The following is a 23,626-nucleotide window of genomic DNA, read 5'->3' as shown; positions in this document are numbered from 1 at the left end:
CTAGGTGTTTTTAAATGACCTTTTTGGAGGTCTTCTGCTCAAAATTTCAAGTTGAAACTTTCATCAGTCTCTAAAATTGGGCAACCAAAGGCTTGCTATTTTAGGGTCTAAGATTAGATCTTCAGTTCTTCTTTCCAACGGTGTAAGCAGTTCTGAATTCAGAGGCCCGAGTCAAAAGTTATGACATCGACAAGTTGAGGATGTCATTTTTACCTACAAAAGAAGCAAACATTAGTCTGTAGAGTTAACAATGCATAGCAAAGACACGGTGCAGCGGTGCGTGCGCAGGGCGGAGTGTGGCGCGGCGGAGCGTGGTGCGGCGTGCGCGCAGGTGGTGGAGCAGGGCATGGCGTGGCTCTGTGCGCATGCATGGCGAAGTGTGGCGCGCGCAGGCATGGCGTGGTGGAGCACGGTGCGCGCACACGTGGCGGCTCAAATTTTTTTTTTTTTAATTTTTATTTATTTTAAATTTATTTTAATTTTAATTTTAATTTTTTCAAAATTTTTCAATTTTTTGTGTTTTTTCAATTTTTTTGACTCTAAAAATCTAAAGTCTAAAAAAAAAAAAAACTCTTCTCCTCCCGACTCTCGAATTGTGAGTCCGGGAGTCGAAAAAAGTAGGGGGTCCCCATTCCTAGTGAGGAATAGGGCGTGTGTTGTGGACACCACAACACATAGCACCTCAGTGACACATGTCCCAGTGGGTCCGATGGAGGCAGTAACGGTTAGATGCACTGGCAGTTAATGTGACCATCGCAGTTGGAGTTTGAGGAATTGGCACAATTAGTAAAGAAAGATTGGTCAACATCAAGGAGACCCGCAAGGTGGCATAAAGAAATGAACTAATTGGTCCACGTGGCTTGTTTCACTTATAGTGTTTGGCTGACTCGCTGACTCTGCTGATTCATGCACCAAAAATGATAAGAAATCAAGGTTTTACACGAATCTGATCTTCATGATCAATTCCAACCACCAAAAGTGAATGTGAAGCATGCAGAGACACTCTACCACCCTAATCTAATCTGTCTACTTGGTCAGAGCACAGTTATAGCACCGCCTCTATCTTCTCAAGGCCCTATTTTAGTTAACAGTCAGATTTCATGGTCCCTAAAGCTATACTTAGATTAGATTTCTTTAGATCTCCATGATTGTTCTTGGCAGAGCCTTCATGGCAGTGGTTGCAGGATAGTTTTGGAGGGAAAATCTCAGTTATGCCTAAACTATAAAGGCAATTATTGTGAATTTTGTAAAGGTCGACCTTTCTCTGTTTTCTCTATTATTGCTCTACAGATTCTCAGTGTAAATTCCCCTGTGCCTCTGAACTACATGATTCTTTGCCTTATCTCTTTCAGCCATTGGTATGAAAGTGCAAGAATTCTTTGCCTCTTACTGGTGTTTTGTAGAGATCTATGATTTGCATGACTATATCTCCTTGGCCTATGAATGATAATATAAGTGAATGTTTCTTTCCTTGTGTCATTCATCTTGGTCTTTTGATCTACATGTGATTATTAGATTAAAGCAAGTTTGAATGTGTATATCCTTAGTTTCATTTTGGTTCAATAGTGCATATATGGGCAGAGATTGGTCTAAACACTCTATTTTGGTGCATCACCTCTTTAGATTAGATTAGGTAGATTTTCTTTCATGCCCTCCTTCTCCCTTTTTCTCTCCAAGAGTAGTTAGGTGCGCCCTGATAGTAAGAGGAAGTCAGCCTTCTCCGGAGACTCAACCTCACGGTTCAAGTCCCATAGCTTGGAGGTTGTTTCCATGTTTCACTAGGTTGTCCTCATGCATAGGCTTTGGACAAGGGTGCAAACCTCAGTGACAACAAGTGTTTCTTGTTTTCTTGGGTGACCATGTGTCAGCATGGTGTGATACAATAAAGTATCTCATGCGCATTAGAATTGTATTTTGTGTTCCCTAATTGTGTTACATGCCTCTTGGAGTTTTTTCGTGCGATACTTTCCAGTATCGCACCCCCTTTGAAGAATTGTCGTATGATACCCTTAAAGTATCGCATGCCCTTTTGAATTGTATCACCTAATCCTTGAAAATTTCACCCTACTTATTTACAAGTATCACACAATACTAGAAACTTTCGCCTAGTGCTAATTTAAAGTATCGCTTGGAAATTGTAAAAGCCTATGCAAGTGGGTAGTTGGAAATTTTTTGCAAGACCTAAAATTTTTTGGAAGTGTTTCAGGTACCCTCTTCGGTGTTCTTCAATCCTATGGTTTCGCATTTTGGATTTGAAATGTTTCTATTCAAATCCAATTCTATATCTTTCTATTGTTAGTCCTTTGGGGTTTAAAATATATTGTTTAGGTATAAGTTTACTTAAGATATATTTTAATATATGTGATGATTGATTTGAGATAGGTTCCAGACCTCTACATGCTAAGATAAAGATTCTAGGAAATTTTAGGCCTTCAAACTTAGCCAAATTTCAGGGCTTCGGGATTTCAGACTTAGCCAATTTTTAGGTGTCATCTTTTGTCTTTCAACTTGGTTGATCTCTTATGTTTTCTTGTTTATGTTTTGGTCAGTGGTGATGCTTGGAGATCTTTGGTGGTTGGTTGTTGGTTAGTCTTACATTGCGATATTTATGATCCATGTATGATGGTTGTCTTGTGCTTTCATACTTGTTAAAAAAATTATCTTGCTTATATTTCATCCTTGTTCTAAGGATCTCCGAGCGGCCACATCTGGTATCAGAGCCCATGTTACAACATTGGGATCTCTGTGTTATGCTTCCACTATTGTTTTGTTTTCCATTGTGTATTATTATAGTATGGTTGTTAGTTTGATATCTTGTTGTGCACGGTTTTGACTCTTATGCTTGTGATCTAAGTGTGCTGACATTATCTTGTTGTTCCTATAGTGATGCCTCATGCACATAGACCTAATGGCCATGGTGGTACCCATAGCAATAATTGTGGAGATGAACACAAGAAGAAGGGTGTCAGGAAGGAGGGGTAGAACAATGTAATAACACTAATCAAAATGGCATGGAGGCATTGTTGCCAGTGATCTAGGAAATTCTTGCTCAATTGGGCCCTCGTGTTGAGGAGGGCCAAGAGGATCATACTTAGGAAGAGGGATCTCATCATGGAGATTCCCATCATTCAAAGCATAGAGACGAGGAAAGGGAATGTGAGCATTCCTATACTCCACCAGCTGGCAGAGGGCATCGTCAGGGTGGCAGGGACCACAACAATAAAGATTCCATTAGGTCGGATATCATGAAATCTCTTTAGCAATCCAAACTACCATTGTATGATGGCAAGGGAAGTGGCCTCGAGGCTAAGACTTGGTTGTTGGACATGGAGCACTACTTCACCATGTATCCATATTCAACTAACATGAGGGCTTGTTGTGCAATTATGTAGTTGAGGGACCATGCATCCATTTGGTGGAATATTAAGAGTCAAAAGATTTAGATTAGTGTTGCAGATCTCACCTAGGAGATCTTTGAGGAGAGGTTTTGAGAGAGATTCTTATCTCCTCAGTTTAGAGAGGCCCGTATTGATCAGTTCCACACAATCTGACAAGGTAACATGTTAGTAGATCAGTATGAAATCCAATTCTATGAGCTTAGGCAATATTCATGCTACAATAATGACAATTCACTCTTGGGTCATCATTTCATCTGAGGCCTTAAGGATGCCCTCATTGGAGAAGTTTGTATGCACTAGCCTAGGACTCTTGTTCTCATTGTGGAGAAAGCATGTATTGCAAAGGAGAATCTGGCTAGAGGTTTAAGTGGCAGATTTGGTTCTCAAAATCAAAGTGCTCGAAATTCTAGATAGGATACATAGTATTCTCAATCCTCCAAGAAGGGCTAGACCCATTCAGCACACTCTAAGGGTGGACAACATCATAAGTTTCAAAAAGGGTTTTGGACCAAGGGTGGACAAGGCTCTAGTTTCTCAGGTAAGAAAGGAAATAACCAAAACCAAGGGCTGAAATCTTAGTTGGATCATCCTCCTTAGAGAAATCAATAGAATTCTAGCAGAGGTAGTGCACCTTATCCTAGTGCTACCCACGGTGATCGTGGAATAGGTTCCAACTTTGTTGGAAACTGTTATTCTTGTGGCCAGCCTAGCCATAAATCTTTTGAGTGCTCCAACAAACCATCTTCAGGACCTGGTAAGGGTGTAGCAAGATTTGAGCCTACTGTATGAGATGTAGGTAGGAATCACAGAGTGTTTGCGGTAGTTGGCAACCGTCAAGCAGATCATTAGGGTACAATATTCGAGGCTACACGTATGTTGTATGGTATGTCAACTTTAGTTTTGTTTGACTCTGGTGCTTCAAATTCTTTTATATCTCCATCTCTTGTTCAATGATGTGGGCTAGTGGTAGTGCATCAGGTCAATAGGTGGTAGGTTGAGTTTGCCATGGGTTCCAAAGTGGCTATTGACTCACCAGTTAGGAGTTGTGTTTATGATTTGGGAACCTTTACCACCACAGTGGATCTACACATTCTACCTTTGGGATCGTAGGACATTGTGTTGGGCATGGATTGGTTAGCTGCTTATCAGGTGAGTATCGATTGTCATCACAATATGATACAGTGTGTTGATGACATAGGTGGGTAGGTGGAACTTTTGGGAGTCTTGGGACCAATCTCACCTTAGATGATCTAAGCTAATCAGCTAAAGCAGAGTGTGCAAAAAGGTTGTTAGTTGTTTCTTATTTATGTCAATGATATCGAGGAAGCTGAGAGCCATATAATGACTCTTGATGATCACCCACTCATTTGTGAGTATGCAGGTATGCCACCGTAGCGTGACATTGATTTTTGAATTGATCTTGTACCAGGAGCGGAGCCTATTTCACAAACTCCTTACCGCATGACTACGCAGGAGTTGATTGAGCTTAGATTATAGTTGGAGGAATTGTTGGCCAAGGGCCATATTCATCCTAGTGTATCCCCATGGGGTGCACCAGTCATTTTTGTGAAGAAGAAGGATGGTTCATTGCGTTTGTGCATTGACTACTCGATCAACACTGGGACTCGGCAAGATCTGAAAGAACTTGGTCAGAACTACAACTTGGAAAGGTCTGAAAGAACTCAGTCAAAACTACAACTCAACAAGCACATACAAACTCGATTAGGCTTGCGAGAATTAACAAAAGTACAAGTTTATAAGGCATCCCAAGATGCTCCTGCATTAGATACATCTGGACCATGGATAATTGATTCACCCGCCCCCTCCCATCTCTAAGTTATTCTAAATATTCTAATGGGGGTGGCTCATCAAGTTCACCAAAATCTTTAAGGGAAGAAGGGAGACACTTTAATAGGGTTGTAGGTATCTGATTATCTGGGCCATTAAGCCATTTAAATATGTATGCAAGGGAAAGAGGAGAATTTCCAAATATGATTCCACTTATGCTCCAACTTAGATTTTCTAGAACCCAAATAAAGAAGAGTGCAAATACTAAATTCAAATTATAAAGGGGAATGCCATACATGAAAATTTACTCTTTGGCCCTTATATGATAATGTGTATGTAAATTGAACCAATTGCTTAAATAATGTAAATCTAGATGCTATGTGCATACAATTAGCCCAATTAAGATATAGATCTAGGGTAAAGATATGAAAGGAAATAAATTATGAAACTCATTTTTAAATGCACAGAGGAAGAAGCATATTGGTTTTTAAAATCACAGATCTTAACCCTTTTCTGAATATCTGACTATAGATCTTGTAATGAAATGATGAAAGGAAGAAAACCCAAAAATATCCTAGCAAAATGATAGAAAGGACTAGGTCAACTTATTGGAAGGATGTCTTATGAAATGATTGACATAGTTTGACGACATTGTAACAAGATTCTCCAGAAAGCTCCTAAAAAGTAGGTTCTAGATCTATAAGCTCTAAATGATATCTTGCTTGCTACAAATAGAAAAGAAGGATTTATGTGGTTGGGTTTGATAAGGGCTTACCTTTGTCAAGCCTTGGGTTAAGGAATAAACTGTAAATGAGAAATATAAATGAGTGAAAACAAGATAAATGTTAGGATTCACCTTGTCCAAAACCCTTGTTAAAAATTTTTTTGTATGTAATGTGTTGTAAATCTTTGAATTAGGAATGTAGGGTATCTCCACATTTTTCAATGGATCTACTAAAATGGTATCATGGTGTCATGGATGTAAATGTGCATCAATGAAGTATATAATAAATGCTTGATTTTAGATTTTCTCCCTTTACGACCATCAATAAGCTAGATCTTGAAGAGTAAATGCTCACAAAGCGTTCTTTAATGCTAGATAGAAATCTCCTTGCTTTATTATCTTGAATACTTGAACTCCTTGAATGCAAAAGCCAAAAACCTTGACTTGAGACCAAGAGCTTGAAAATATCCTCTTATGTTATGAAAATGAAACCTCCAACTCTCCTTATATATGAGTTTTTGGGTGGGAAAAAATACAAGCTAACCAAAGAGTATAATAGAAGTAATTAAACCCCAAAGGCCTTTTAGGACCTAATCCCCAAAATTCTTGGGGCTAGGTCAACTAGGTCAACCTAGTCTAGAATAGGTCAATCTAAGTTGACTTCATCCTAGAGGTTAATTTTAGAGTACCACCGAAAGAAGAGACAAATACCATAAGAGATAGGATGCAAAGTGGAAGAAGATAGGATAAAAGAGTGTTCAAGAAAAGTACATTCTATTGGAAATATAAGAGGAGTAATTGAGAGGGAAGGGGTGAATCAATTACCACAAAAATAAGTCCCAAATCACTTAGATGTCAATACAATTCAAAACAAAAAAATTTTGAAACTGAAAAATACTATTGTAACTCAGTTAGCACTGAATCACTCGATAAACACTAAGAATCTTTATTACTCAACAATTACTGAAATAAATGTTTCTTAAGGAATTTAATGTATTAACCACAATTAACTTAGTTGCAAAAATAGAAAGAAAATAACATGAACACATATGACACCAATATTTAACGTGAAAACCAAATTTAGGAAAAACCACCAATTGTAACTAGTTAGTGTTTTTCACTCTTCTGAAGTGAGCCCTATTAGGAGTCAACCCTATTAAAGGTTAAAAAACATGCTATTAGGTGTGAGCCTGTTAAAGGATTTAATCACCATGTTAGAGGTGGCCTTGTTAGAGGTCTTTAGACATCTGGAAATGCCACCTTGTTAGAGGATTTGGCTAATAGTTGTTAAGCTAACCATGTTAAGAGATTAGATAGTAACAATGATATGACCTAATTGATGATGCAACTAAATCACTAATTTTAGATCTATATTTTGGCTTGAATACTTGATTCTCCTTGACCGGATAAAATATTCCAGCTTGGTCAACTGTGCTATCCTTCCATTTTGCTTCCTTGATTTATCTTTTTAATCCCATGCTTCTCTTCGTCGATTCTACAACTTGACCTTATATTTATATCTTCTGCCTACTCAAGTTAGCTTGAATATGCTTACAAATATTCAATATTCGTCTCTTAAGTCACCTAGACTTAACAAATAAATTCATCAAGCTAAATATGTTGATTCAAGAAAACCTTTCGTTAGCCTACCTAGCTTGGTCAACACTAACTTAGAAAAGACTTTCTTCATACTTTCTTTGTTAACCACATGAACTTGGTTAACACATCATCCTAAACTAATATCCTTTGGTAACTGAGTGATCTCGGTTAACACTGATTCTATGCTAACTTCGCTTTGGTGCCCGAATGAACTCAGTAGACATTATCTTCATGCAAACTTTCTTTGGTGTTCGGGTGAACCTTTGCAAATACTATCTTTGAACTAGGTTTACTCTAGAATACTCGATAGACACTAGAAACTATCTTCATCACATACTTGACATTTTGTGTAACATCTAAGACAATATACAATTGAACAATTGTTTTCAACAATCTCCTTCTTTGGCATTGATGACAACACAACATGTCATAATAAAATAAAATTTTAGAGAAAAATAAAAACAAGGATAATATCCTTAGTTTCATTTTGATTCTCATCCATGATTACTCCCTTTGTCAGTGTGAACTCCCTCTAATATCAATCTCTAATTGTTGTGACTACAATATCAAACTCTCACTCTTTGATATCAACTCAAGTTCATTCCCCCTCTTTGACATCTCTAACATATATAAAGAATACCTCTAATATGTGATAGAAAACTCTCTCTATTAGACATAAGGTTTCTCTGATGTATGATAGAACTCTCCCTCTTTGACATCTCATGCCAAATATAGCATTCGATGAACTTCCATGTACATGATGTAATGATTCATATGTAATTTTCCCTTTACTATATTGCATCAACTTGATTGATCTTCAACATGCTTGGTTAATGCATCACTAAAATCTGATTAGTGATCTTCAGATAGGGGAATGACCCTAGTTTACCTCTTAGATATAAAACTGCATCCCTAGGTAATGGATTGATGAATACATCTTCAATCTATTCTTTTGTATTTACATATTCCAATCTTACCTCCTTTGCTTGCACCAATTCTCTTAAAAAATGATACTTAATTTCAATGTTCTTGGTTTTGATATGCATCATAGGATTCTTTGAAATGTTAATTGCACTAGTGTTATCACAGAAAACAACAACTAGATCCTTGATCTCTTCCTTCATACTTGTTAATAATTTTTTGAACCAAACAATATTTGAATAATTGACTGTTGCAACAACATATTTTTCTTCTGTTGTTGACTGAGAGATATAGTTTTGCTTCTTGCATGTCCAAGATACTAGCCTCTTTCCAAGAAAGAGTGCTCCACTACTAGTTCTTTTTCTATCATCAATGCTTCCTACCCAATCAATATTAGTGAATGCTTTCAATTCAAAGTTGCCTCATTTCTTATACCAAAAACCATAATCTTCAGTACTCTTTAGATACCTCATGATTCTTTTGATTTCTATAATATGATTTTCTTTTGGATTAGTAGAGACACTTGCCAACATTCCAACTGCTAATTCTATATCAAGTCTTGTATACACTGCATACTAAAGTTTTCCAATCATTGATTTGTATGTAGTTTGATCTACTTCTTTTGAATCATCATCTTTGGAAAGCTTATGTCTAGTAGACATAAGTGTTCCAACTGGTCTAGAATCCTCCATTCCAAATGTATTCAATATCTTCTTGGTGTGCTTTGATTGAATAATATAGATACCACCATTCTTCTGTTGAATCTGTAGGCTAACAAAGAATTTGATTTTTCCAAGCATTGACATCTCAAATTACTTACTCATTTCCTCAAAAGAAGATTTTCACAAATCATCAGTTCTAGTAAACAATGTATCATCCACAAAGATTTATGCAAACACAATCTTCTTATCTAGTCCTTCTTTGATGTATAGGTTGTTGTTATCATTAGTTCTTTGAAAACTAATATTTATGAGATACTTGTGTAATCTCTCATACCAAGCTTTGGTGGCTTGTTTGAGACCATACAAAGCTTTGTGTAATCTGCAAACCATGTCCCTCTTGCTAGGATCAATGAAATGTTTAGATTGCTCAATATAGACTTCCTCTTCTAGGATTACATTTAGGAATGTTGATTTCACTTCCATCTGAAACACTTTGAATCCTTTCTGTGTTGCATATGAAATGAGTGTTCTAACAGCCTCTAGTCTAGCAATAGGAGCACACATTTCTCCATAGTCAATACCTTCCTCTTGAGCATAGCCCTAGCAAACTAGCCTTTCCTTGTTTCTTGAAACTTCTCCATTCTCAGTCAACATATTTCTGAATACCCATTTTGTGACAATTACATTCTTATCCTTTGGTCTATGAACAAGAGTCTAGGTCTTATTCCTTTCAATCTGATCAATTTCTTCATTCATGGCTTCAATCCAACTTTCGTTCTCTAATGCATCTTTTACAAATCTAGGTTCAAATTTATTAAGAAGACATACATCTTTTAATTTATTCCTTGTCATTGTACCAATTGACTAATCTCCAATGATTTTCTCATCTGCATGATGCCTTCTGACATATCCAGAAAATCTAGGCTCCTTCTTTTTGAAATCACTAGGTTCACCATGATCTTTTGAATTATACTCAAGTATTACTATCTATGAATTGGGTTGTACTTACTGCAACTTGGGTTGAATTGGAGATTTTGGGGACCTGGGTGTTGAAGGTTGTTGATTGCCACTTGCTTGAACATTAGGAATACTATCAGGATCATAGTAAAAACCACTTATGTAGTCTTTAAGTTCTTATTGCTTTATTCTTTGCTCTTTTATGCAAACACATCAATCATCACATGTGCACTTTCTATAACTTTATGAGTAGATACATTCAGACATTTATATGCTCTTCTCTTATTGAAATATCCCAGAAACATTCCTTCATCACTCTGCACATCAAATTATCCTTTTCTAGACTCCTTCAGAATATAACATTTACTATCAAATACTTTGAAGTAACACACATTAGGTTTATAGCCATACTATAATTCAAAAGGTGTTTGATTTGAATCCTTCATCAACTAAACTCAGTTCAAGGTATGAACTGCAGTGTTGATTACTTCCTTCTAGTATTTGATAGCAACATTCTTTTCTATCATCAAGGTCCTTGCACAATCCATGATTCATCCATTCCTTCTTCTAGCAATGCCATTCTACTAAGATGTGCCTGGTGTAGACACTTTTGTTTTGATTCCTCTCTCATTGCAGAATTCATTGAATTCATTAGAAATGAATTCTTCTCCTCTATCTAGTCTTAAACATTTTAGTTTCTTTCTTGTTTCTTTCTTTACTCTAGTCAAATACCATTTGAACTTTTGAAAATATTCATATTTATCCTTCAAATGCATAACAGTCATCATTCTTGAATAGTCATCAATGAATAAAATAATTTACTTATCTATCATGTAGCTTTCTATTCCAATAGGTCCACAAAGGTATGTATGGAACAACTCCAACACTTCTTCAAAATGATAGTTTTTTCTTCTAAAACTTGTCTTGCCCATCTTGCCAATTTGACAATTCTTCCACATGCCCATGTCAGGTTTCTTCAAGCTTGGAATGCCTCTAACCCTTTTGTTCTTGTTTATGTTTATTAGGTTATCGAAATTCACATGACATAACCTCTTATGCCATAACCATCTTTCTTCTACTTGAGCAATGGAACATGAACATCCATTAAGATCTAGGTAGAATAGATTACCTTTTGTTTTCTTGCCAATCTCAACCAGATTTCCTGTCCCATCCAGTAGATTGGCCTCTCCATTCATGAATTCTACCTTGAATACAATATATTCAATTGAGCCACACTAAGTAGATTATGCTTCATTCCTTCAACCCAATAAGAAGTATCACATCTGAGATCATCAGTTAATGTAATACAACCTTTACCTTTCACATAACATGGTTCATCACTACCACATCTAATACGGCCACCATAATAGTGTATCAAGTTCTCAAATTTAGATTTGTCACCAATCATATGGTGAGAAAAGACACTATCAATAATCATGTGGGGTATGAGCCATCTTATCATTCTCGTCATCTAATTCATCCTTAATAGCAATGTAGACCATTTCATCTTCATCTTCACTACTTTCAAAATCTTTAGCAATGTAACAAGATTTCTTACCTTTTTCCTTGTAGTCCTTATAGCTTTTTAAGTCCTTCTTTCCCTTGTACTTATCATGCTTCCTTTCTTCTTCGCCTTCTTTGTTTGGACACCTTGCAACAATGTGACCAACTTCATCACAAGAAAGGTAGATCAAAGGAATTTTTTCTTTCTACTTCCCTTTGCCATTGGGAAATCTTTTTGCAAGTAATGCTTTGATGAGTTCAACATCTTCATCATAACCATCTTCATTCTTACTGTGAGATTGCATTTTAAATTTTGCTTCTTTCTTCTTGAGTGATAGCTTGGCTTGAAATGCAATAAAAAACCTAGTTTTATCTTGGCATGCAATTCTTGTTGGTTTTGTGGAGGTTTTTTATTTAAAGCTAAACACTCTTTGGTTTTCTCTTACTAATGAAATTATGTGGTTCGTCTAGAAACAAAAAACTGACAGGCAACGAGACCTTACCGAGTTTTCTCTAAAACTCACCCAATCTCTTATCATCTCACACATCATTGCCATCATGAAGTTCCAAGGGAGAGATTCCTAGTGACACTTAGAGAAGGTAACATGTTGTTGTTCCAGGAAGATGACCAGATTTCAAATTTTGTTCCCATTGACAAGGACATTGCAAGTCTCAATCACAATACCACCATTTCTACACCTCAACAAGTAGATTACCACAGATTCACTAAACCTAAGCAAGTCCAACACGAGGCCACTTAACTTTTTGACAATAACAACCATAGGGAAGCTACTTGTAGAAACCAAGTTGAAGATGGTATCCATTAAGATAGTTGCAATTTGAACAATATCAGTTTTAGAAGCAACTATAATGATGGATGGGATTGATCTCTTTTGTTTGATGATTTAGCTCTTTTTGATTTAGTAGACCTATTAGATGAATATCTAGGTCCTTTGGAGCTCAGGCCTACACTTTAGTAAATTTTATATGCCTATTGATCTTATTTTACTTCTATATTTAGTTGACCAACTATCTCTAATAATAATAAAAATATATTATAATAATATTGTTGAAAATGTAACAAGAATAAATGACATTGCATATATAACATAATACTTTTTGTATTAGATTGTGATATATTTTCAATTAAAATAATTATCTATAAGATGTATATATTATAAGTTTCCTATATATAACAATAATATATAATTTAAATTTTATAAAAATTGTTGTAAAATATAAATTGTTAATAAAAATATTTATATAATTATATAGTTTTTTTAAAATTATATATCGAGAGTTCAACAAAAAAAGGGAGGCTGAACCTCAACCTATCAATCCAAGAGTGTTAAAATACAAGATACAAAATATTACAACTAATTACAAAATTACATAACAAGAGGTAGTACGAAGAATAATTCAAAAAAGGATCTACAAGTGATGCTAGAAGTGAAAATTATCATCATGGTTAATCAATATAGGTAGTCTAGACAAGACTATCCTCCATCTAAACAACCTTCTTCTACTCCAGAGTATGTGAAGTAATTCCAAGACAATCAAAATTGGGCTCTTTATTGTCTCTGATATCCTGTAGTAGCTTCTCAAGAGCCTCATCAAAAGCAATTTTGTTGCCACAAGACTAGCCCACTCATAGTTGTATGTTACCTCATAAATGAACATCGAAGCATGGCCATGCCTAAGGAATCACAAAAGCTTCTCTCTCTCTCTCCAGAATCATCATGCAATAGACCTAGGAAGCAAATTTGAAATGTGTGAGTTTTCTAAAAAACCTAGTAAGAGTCCTATCAATGCCTTGGAATTTATACTCATTCCTTAATTTCAAAAAAAAACCAAAGTGTTAGGATTAACCTTAGATAGAAATAATAGTTACATGCAAATATAACCAATACCAAAAAATAGTAGATTGCATAAAAGAGAACACAAGACACCAATATTTAATGTGGTTCACCCAATCCTTGGGCTACGTCCACCAACAACAAGTCCAATATTATTATTATCCAGTGATTACAACTTGATTACAATCTGTAATCTCTTACAACTCAATACCACTGCAAGAACCAATTTTTGCATCACACATTATGAAAATCCCTAACCCTAAGTCTTTTTATACAAGCTTTTTGCCGCTTACAAAATTAGGGCTAGAATAATAGAAAAATAGTAGCCGACACCTTTTACAATATAAGGTCATTTTTGGCCTCGAGGGTGCTGCCTCTGAAAACCCCTGTGGGGGCATTGCCCCTTGACCCAACCCTATATTGTGACAGGGAGCACACCTCGTCTTGGGGGTGCTACCCCCAAACTCTTATAGAAATAATTTGGAGGGAAACCATGCCGATTAAACCTCTAAGTCTGATTAGGCTCCACATCACAAAAATCTCCCACTTAGAGATTGATCAGACTCCACAATAATAACCTCCCACTTGGAGACTGATCATAGCACTACTAAACCTGTAGCTCCCACTGGAATATTAAACCACCCTAGACTCTATTGTTCTTTTAGTCTATTTAGTCTAGAAGACCAAAGGAAGCTAAAGAAAAGTTCATCTTCTCCCTTGTCACTACTTTTGTAAACATGTCTGTTGGATTATCATGTGTATATTTCTTCTCCAGCTTTAATTGTCCATCATTCAAAACTGACCAAATGAAATGGTACTGCAACTGTATGTGTTTTGTCTTTGAATGCAAAGCTAAGTTATTTGCAAGATGAATGACACTCTGACTATATATAAACAAATAATTATCCCTTTGTGGGTGTCACAATTCTTGCATGAAGAAATGAAGTCATATCATCTCCTTGGTTGCCTTTGTAGTAGCAACATATTCTGCCTCTATAGTCAATAAAGCATTAACATGTTGTAATCGAGAAGTCCAGCTCATTTTTGCCCCACCAACAATAAATACATAACTTGTAGTACTCTGTCTGGTATCAATATCCCTTGCCAAATCTGAGTCAACATAGCCTTGTGAATCAGTAGTAGAGGCCCCAAATTGTAAACACTTAATGGATGTTCCTCTCAAATATCTAAGAATCTATTTAACTGCATTCCAATACTCAATTCCTAGATGACTCATATACTTGCTAACTGTAGACACCTGAATTTGATTACACTACTTTGGTAATCTAATTTAGCCATCTCTAAAGTCATCATTAATTAAATTCTTATTTAATTAATCCTTTGCCATCCCTAGTTGATTAATTTAATTAATCATCTATAGTCCTAATTGATAAATCAAATAATCTATCATTTATCAATTAAATCCTATTCTCCTATCTAATTCCAAAAATCCCCATTTATTAAATAAATCTATTTGATAAATGAAATCCTCAAATTCAAAAACCCCTAACCTATCTCTAATCCTCCATTTAGCCTAATCCACCCCATCCACCCATACTAACCAAGCTTAGCCACTAACTCACCCACCCTCATTAATGCCATCCACTTGCACATCTCTAACATCCCTAATCTAATCCTAAACCCAAGCCTAATCCACCCCCTAATGTTGTCACATTCCTTAAACAAGTTTAAGACTTCCCTAATCCAAACCAAAGTCTCCCCTCAAAATTCCCAACCACCAAGTCATGAGTGCTCTTACAAACCATAAAAGACTCTTACAATCCCACTCATGACTCTTACATCCATCTTCCACACTCTTCCCTCTTCCACACTCATTCCTCTTACATCTCTCTTACATACTCAACCCCACTCATCATGCCTTTAACCAACCCTTTACCCTACCCTCTCACACTCATCCTCCTTGTGACAAGTGTCACCTTCCCATTGGTGCTAAACAAGCACAATCCATGTGCTCCCCTTTGAGTGCATCTTAGCCCTCCTTAACCATCTCCCCATCCTTGCATCTAAGCCCTCCATCCCTCTACCCCTTAGCCTATAAATTGAATCCCATCCCAAGCCATTTCATCAACAATCTTTGAGCTAAAGTTACCATGCCCTTTTGAGAGCCAAAAGCCATACCCATACCCTTATAATGCCAAATTGAGAGCTCACAAAGCTACCAATTTTCTATTATCCATCTCCACCATTGAAGCAACTTTGAGCATTCGAGCATACATCCCCAATCTACACATAGACACATCTCAAAAACAAGAGAACAAATCTCATTGAGAGAGTCTATCCATGGCTCACATTCTCATTTGAGTTTGTCTTCTCTTTGTCTCTCTTATATGTTATGTTAGTTTAATGTGTAAATAAGCACAATCCATGTGCTCCCCTTTGAGTGCATCTTTTCCCTCCTTAACCATCTCTCCATCCTTGCATCTAAGCCCTCCATCCCTCTACCCCTTAGCCTATAAATTGAATCCCATCTCAAGCCATTTCATCAACAATCTTTGAGCTAAAGTTACCATGCCCTTTTGAGAGCCAAAAGCCATACCCATACCCTTATAATGCCAAATTGAGAGCTCACAAAGCTACCAATTTTCTATTATCCATCTCCACCATTGAAGCAACTTTGAGCATTTGAGCATACATCCCCAATCTACACATAGACACATCTCAAAAACAAGAGAACAAATCTCATTGAGAGAGCCTATCCATGGCTCACATTCTCATTTGAGTTTGTCTTCTCTTTGTCTCTCTTATATGTTATGTTAGTTTAATGTGTAAATGCTTTCATTAGATTAGTATTTCTAGCACATTAGGTTAGTGTATACACTAACGACTCCCAATACATGTGCAATATTTGACCTAGTACATACCATAGCATATATAAAGCTTCCTATAGCTGAAGCATAAGGTACCTTGGACATTTTATCCTCCTCTTCTTGTGTCTTGGGAAACATCTCCTTAGTAAATTTCAAATGACCAGGTAAAGGTGTGTTGATAGCTTTAGCATTCTCCATAGAGAAACCTTACAACACATTGTCAATATAATCAGCCTGAGATAATGTCAATTTCCTATTCTTCCTATCTCTGCAAATCTTTATACCAAGGATTTGTTTTGTTGTCCTAAAATCCTTCATAGAAAATGCATGTGCTAACTAGCATTTTAGCCCCTTAATGTGATCCATGTTAGACCCAGCTACAAGCATATCATCAATATATAAACATAAAATAGTGTAGCTGTCATCATCCAACCTCTTAAAATAAACACAATGATCTGAATGACACCTGCTATATCCATGCTTATGCATAAACCTATCAAATTTTAGATAACATTGTTGAGGTTCTTGTTTCAAGCCATATAAATGTTTCTTCAATCTGGACGCTAAGTTCTCCTTACCTTTGACCTCAAATCTCTATGGCTATACCATATATATCTCTTAATCCAAATCACCTTGAAGGAAGGATGTTTTTACATCAAGCTTCTCTAGATGCAAATCTTCTGTAGCCATAATACTTAAAACAGTGCAAATAGAAGTCATTTTAACAACAAGAGAGAATACCTCATCAAAATCAATTCCTTTTTTCTGTACAAATCCTTTTACAACTAACCTAGTTTTAATTTGTTTCTTACCTCCATCCTCTTCTTTCAACCTATAAACCCACTTATTCTGTAAAGTCTTCTTACCCGTAGTCAACTTGCATAAATCTCATGTCTTATTTTTCAGCAAAGAGTCCATTTCTTCTTTCATAATAGACTCTCACTGAATCTTTGTATCCACCTGCACAACTTCATCATAACATTTAGGTTCACCAACATCAGTAAGTAAAATAACATACAAGGAAGGAGAAAATCTTTCTAGTGGTTTACTTATCATTGTTGATCGTCTAACATTCAATGGGGTGTGTGGCATTTGTTGTTGCGGTTGTTGTAGATCATGAGGAACTGCTAGAACATCAACTTTTGGAGTATCATCCAACACTACATAATCACCTTTTTTCTTGTCATGTTGCTACAACAGATCTTTGTACAACACTTTCTCATTGAATACGACATCCCTGCTTCTTACAATTTTATGATTTTTAAAATCCCAAAGCCTATAACCAAATTGATTAATGTCATATCCAACAAATACACATTTCTTTAAATTATATTCTAGCTTGGTTCTATTTTTAGAATCTATATGAGCAAATGCTTCACAACTGAAGGTTGTGAGAAAAGAATAACTCACCTTCTTACCAGTTCATGCTTCCTCTGGAATACCATAACCCAAAGAAGTACAGGGACCTCTATTAATCAAATATGCAACATTATTGACAAACTCTACCCACATGTTTAAGGGCAACCTTGCATCCAACCTCATGCTTCTTGCATGCTCCATTATAGTATGCTCATGCATTCAGCCAGTCCATTTTCCTGTGGAGTCCTTCGAATAGTTTTTTGTCTACGAATACCATTAGCAGAGAAATAATCTTCAAATTCATGACTGCAATACTCAACACCATTATCAGATCTGAAACATTTTAATTTCTTTCTAGTCTCATTTTCAACCAAGCATTTCCATTTTTAAAAAGTTTGAAATACATCATATTTCTATCTAAGAAAATAAACCCATACTTTTCTAGTTGCATCATCAATAAATGTAACATAATAATGAGAGCCACCAAGGGAAGATACCTGAGTTGGTCCCCATACATTTGTATGCACAAGCTCTAATTTCTCACTTTTATTTTCCTTCCCAGTCTTAACAAAACTCACTCACTTTTGTTTTCCATATACACAACTTTCACAGAAATCCATATTAACACATTTCAGACTTGGTAAAACTTTCTTTGAAAAAAGTACTTTCATACCTTTCTCACTCATCTGCCCAAGTTTGTTGTGCCATAGCATTGTATCAGAATCTACAGTAGCTATTTTTTCTCCCTGCTCAACTACAACAACTATTCTTGAACACTCATTTTTCTCTAAAACAATCAAAGTAGAAGGAACAATATAACCTATACAAAGATATAAGGTGCCTACTTTCACACCTTTTGTTAGTTATCATTAAAAGTAACTACACAACCTTCATCACCGAGTTGCCCTACTAAAATTAAATTCCTACTTAGCCTTGGAACATGTCTTAAATCATGTAGTAGCCAATGATTCTCATTCTGCAACTTAATCTTAACTTTTCCTTTTACAACAATCTGATAGGGTTCATTATCCCCCAAATAAACAAGCCCAAAATCCCCCTGGACATAATCAATAAAATAGCCTCTATGAGGTTAGCATGAAATGAAGCACCAAAATCTAAAACCCATGAATCATCAACACTTTCTAAAGATAGAAGCAAAACATCCTCTTCAGATTTGTTACTGACCACATTTGCCTCCTTGTTCCCTTATGGTTTATCTCCTTTGTTGTTCTTTTGACTCCAACAATCTTTCTTCGTATGCCTTGTTTTACCATAGTACCAACAATCTCTCAATCCTTTGGATTGAGACCTCTTCCCCTTTGACTTTCCTCTTGATTTTCCACAATTTCCATAATTATTTCCTCTCTCAACTGTTCTGCCTGTGCTTTGTGCATTCAATGCACTTCCTGATGTAGATCCACTTGAGGATTTCCTATGAGTTTCCTCACTCAAAATAACACCAATCACATCATCAAATTTTAGGGTATTAGATCCAGAAACAAAATTACTCACAGCCATTCCAACTTTCTGACAAAGAACACAAAATCAAGAGAACCCTAATTTCTTCATCAAAATTAATACCCACAGGAGATAACTGACTAGTAATAGTATTAAACTCATTTAAATGATCTGTAACAGATCCACCTTCTATCATTTTTATATTAAATAAATGCTTCATGATAAATACCTTATTTGAAACGAAGGATTTTTCATACAATTTCACTAGGATGCCCATAAACTCTTCTATCATCTTCACTTTTGTAATGTTAAATGTCACTAATGATGCTAAGCATAATCAAATGATTCCAAGTGTCTTTCTATCTAAAATCTCCCAGTCCTCATCTGACATAGTTCCCTGTTTCTTTGATTTTTCTTCCAACAACTTTCATAAGTGCTTCTGATAAAGATAGTCTTTCATTTGCATCTTCTATAACTGAAGGTTCTACCTATTAAACTTCTCCACCTTTAGCTTACCCTCGTCCATCATAGCTCCCACTCAACCGTGAGACCTTCCTACAGAGGATCGCTAAAAAAAAATGATGATGGTCTGGCTTTAAGAAAAATGACAATGGTCTGGCTCTGATACCATTTGTTAGGATTAACCTCAAACATAAATAATAGTTACATGCAAATATAATCAATACTAGAAAATAGTAGATCACATAAAAGATAACATAAGACACCAAGATTTAATGCGGTTCACCCAATCCTTGAGCTGCGTCCACTAGTAGCAAGTCCAACATTATTATTATCCAGTGATTACAATCTATAATCCCTTACAGCTCAATACTGCCGCAAGAACCAATTTTGCATCACACATTATGAAAATCCCTAACCCTAAGCCTTATCATACAAGTTTTTTGCCGCTTACAAAATTAAGGCTAGAATAAAAGAAAAATATTAGCCAACACCTTTTACAATATAAGGTCATTTTTGGCTTCCCCTACGGGGGCGTTGCCCTTCAACCCCACCTTTTACTACAACATGAAGCACACTTGGGGTACTGCCCCTTGACCCCGTCTTGTGGACACTGCCCCTATACCCTATAGAAATAATCTGGAGGGAAACCGTGTCGAATAAACTTCTGAGTTTGATTAGGCTCCACATCACAACACAAAGGCTGGAAGACGAGAGAATATGCCAAAAAAGGTTAACATCTTTGTGATCAAGAGTATAAACATGTATATAATTATATTATTTAGTTAAATTAATAAAAATTTAAAACACTTTAGCTTCAATGAGAACACCCCTCAAACAAGATTAACTCTATTTTTAATTTGCCTGCCTCAAATTTAAAAAATATTTTTTCTTTGATCCTTTCCTACTATTACAGTAGCTTTGAGAACCATTGTTGATTTGCATAAATACCTTGCTCAATAGAGACTGTGATTTGACATACGACCACATAAAGTCTTCTATTGATCTGTATACTTTGCATAATTCAGAATTTTAGTTATGGGCTTTTTTATCTGATATATCCTACCACACTTGCAAATAATATGATTCATCAAGATTTTCAATGTTGAACATGTCACATGTAAGGTGAGGAATCCCTTTATCTTGCTCATGTCTATCAACACAACTTCAATGAATTTACCAGTCGCAAAAAAATATCATAGCAAAATAGATTCCAAAATTGGTGGGGATTATCTCAACAACTCTAACGCTAGAGAATAGAAGAAAAATGAATTCCAGCAACACCAGTAGAGGGCAAGACTTAGCGGCAATAATTTATAACAATCCAGGGTACATTTTCTCTTCCATTTCTCCTCACCCACAATGGCCTGAACCAATTTTTTCAGGTTTCTCTAATTTGCACTTAAAACCCTCTTCTTGGGTTTCTAGGGTTTTAGAAATTTTACTTAATTCTGATTCTAATTTTAATTTGGAGACTGCTCTGGAAGAATTGTGCACCGAATATTCCCTCAGGCTATCGCCACAATTCATTACACATGTACTTAAAACGTCAAAAGTTCAAAAATCTCCCAAAATTGCATTTAGGTTTTTCAATTGGACCGAAAAGCAACATGGTTTTGAGCATGAATTAGCCTCCTATGTTGCTATGATTGAGTCCTTGGGAGCCATGAAGGATGTGGATAGTATTCGTGTTGTTGCCTCAGCTTTGAAAGCTAAGATATCTGAGAACCCTGAAAATGTAGAAGATATGAGAAATTCTGCAAACCTGGAAAACCATGAGAATAGGGAATTGCCAAAATCTAAATTAAAGCTCTATGCGTGCAATATTTTGATGAAGAATTTTGGTAGGATGGGAATGGTAGAGGAAGCATAGGAAATTTGGCATACAATGAAGGAAAATGGGATTTAGCCCAAGATTTTTACTTACAACTATTTAATTGATGCATTGGTGAATGGGAATTGTGTAGATAGGGCTGAAAGAATTTTGGAAATGATGATCGAAGAAGCTAGAGTTGGGGTTAGGAATGGACTAGATGTTGTTTCCTATAATATGATTATCAAGGGGGTTTGTAAAGCTGGAAGGGTTGAGGCAACCATGGACTATTTGAGATAAATGGAAGTTAATCACTGCTTTCCTAATCAGATTACATATTTAACCCTTATGCAGGCCTTTCATGCAGAGGGTAGGTTTGATCAGACTTTGTCACTTTTCCAGTTGATGCTTGACAGAAAATTAGCAATACCTTCCCATGCATACAATTTAGTGATTTGTGGACTATGTAATGAAGGTAGGCCATACGAGGGCAATATGCTTCAAGGTGATATGTTGAGGAAAGAATGCAAGCCTAATTTGGTAATTTATACAACCCTCGTTGATTCCTTTTTTAAAGTGGGTGACAAGGAGAACGCCCTGAAACTTTTGGAATAGGTGCAGGAAAGGGGATACAAACTAGACAAGTTTACATGCAGCATAGTTGTTAATGGACTTTGTAAAGTTGGTGAAGTGGAACAAGCTTGAGATTTTTTGGAACGGTCTCAGGTGCTTGGTCTTGATGTTAATGTGTTTCCTTATAGTGCAATCATTGATGGGCTAAGTAAAGCTGGTAAAATAGAGGAAGCAGAAAATGTTTTTAAGCCAATGTCTAAGATGGGATGTGTTGGAGATGTATTTTGTTGCAATGCAATCATTGATGGGCTTTGCAAGCTATAGAAATACAGAAGGCTATGAGGATTTTGTGTCGTATGGAAAAGGAAGGCTGTGAACAAACAGTTTACACCTATACTATATTGATTGATGGGCATTTCAAAGTGTGCAATTCAGAGGCAGCCTTAAAACTGTGGGATGAGATGATTGATAGGGGTATTTCCCCAACTACAGTGTCATTTAGGACCCTTTCAACTGGTCTTTTTCTCTCAGGTAATGTGACTAGAGCATGTAGAATATTGGATGAGCTAGCAACAATGGGTGTGGTTCCTGATACAACGTATGGTGATATGATAAAAGTCTTGTGCAAGGCTAGCCGTGTGAAACAAGCATGCAAGTTAGCAGATGGAATTATAGACAGGGGTGGTGAAGTTCCTGGAAAACTCCATTGTGCACTCATCAATGCACTACGAAAAGCTAGAACGATAGACTTGGCCTTCAAAATGGTGCATAACAAGATTGGCATTGGGTACAATAGATCAGGACGAATAAAAAGGTGAATTAAGTTCCAAACACTTGTAGAACCTAACAAGTAGATGTGTTGGTCACATTCTCTAGTAGTGAACCAGATGCTTGGTGCAATGCAAAACATTGAAAACAGATTTTGGACAAAGTTTTCCAGCCATTTTGAAGATTGAGGTGAGATGCATGCTATTGAACAGTTAAGTGTTTTTACTTAATTTGTAGAAGCATTTTTTTTTAGGCATTGTATATGGGTTTAGTTTTTTGACTTGATTTCTAGAATTGCCAATTTCAATGTAGCATGCATTGGAGTATAAACCCTTCCTTGCCATCATAAATGATATCAGTAGTCACAAACACTTTTAATTCTTATTGCAGAACAACAATGCTCTCTTGGGAAGGCCGGACAATATTGTGTCATAAGTTAGCCCTTGTATTTCATCCCAAAATGAAGGCTAGTTTATATTGAGGGGCCAATATCATTTCATAGAGCAAATACATAGAGATATGTGAATTTTCTTTTCAAGAATTCAATGCATTCAAATGCAAGCTGCAATATTCAAAGAATTATTTTATTTTTCTTTTCTGTCTCAATTGGCAAAGCAATTCATGATTCAATTTCTGTCTTAGTTCGCTTAGTGTAAGCTTTACTCTCTTTTGGTTGGTTACTGTTTTATGATAGTTTAATTTGCTTATTATGTCTTTTTGTTTGAGTTATAGAGACAATAACCTTCAAGCCCAATTTTATTGGCTAAATTGCTTGACATCAACCTTTTTCAAATGCAATTTATTCCTCAAATATGTTCTAGGAGGTCCTTTTGAGGTTGGAGCAACATGATTTTCTTGTTGGTAAAGCTATGCACCTAGTTGTTTGATTATCAATTACCTTTTATGATCATTCGTTTGTTTGTCATATTTATTATGTAATGCCTTGCTCGGAGATCCTTG

At 36.1% G+C, this 23,626-nt stretch overlaps 1 pseudogene; it reads left to right on the top strand.

The window, feature by feature from the left end:
• The first annotated feature begins 250 nt into the window (after nt 1-250).
• On the top strand, nt 251-22,752 carry LOC149540958 (uncharacterized; annotated as a pseudogene).
• The last annotated feature ends 874 nt before the right edge of the window (nt 22,753-23,626 follow it).

This window comes from Cupressus sempervirens, chromosome 9 (assembly GCF_028749045.1).
Source record: "Cupressus sempervirens isolate cs-2001-9-10 chromosome 9, ASM2874904v1, whole genome shotgun sequence".
Taxonomy (NCBI): Eukaryota; Viridiplantae; Streptophyta; class Pinopsida; order Cupressales; family Cupressaceae; genus Cupressus; species Cupressus sempervirens.
The sequence above is the reverse complement of the archived record's forward strand: the minus strand, read 5'-3'. Positions and strand labels throughout refer to the sequence as shown.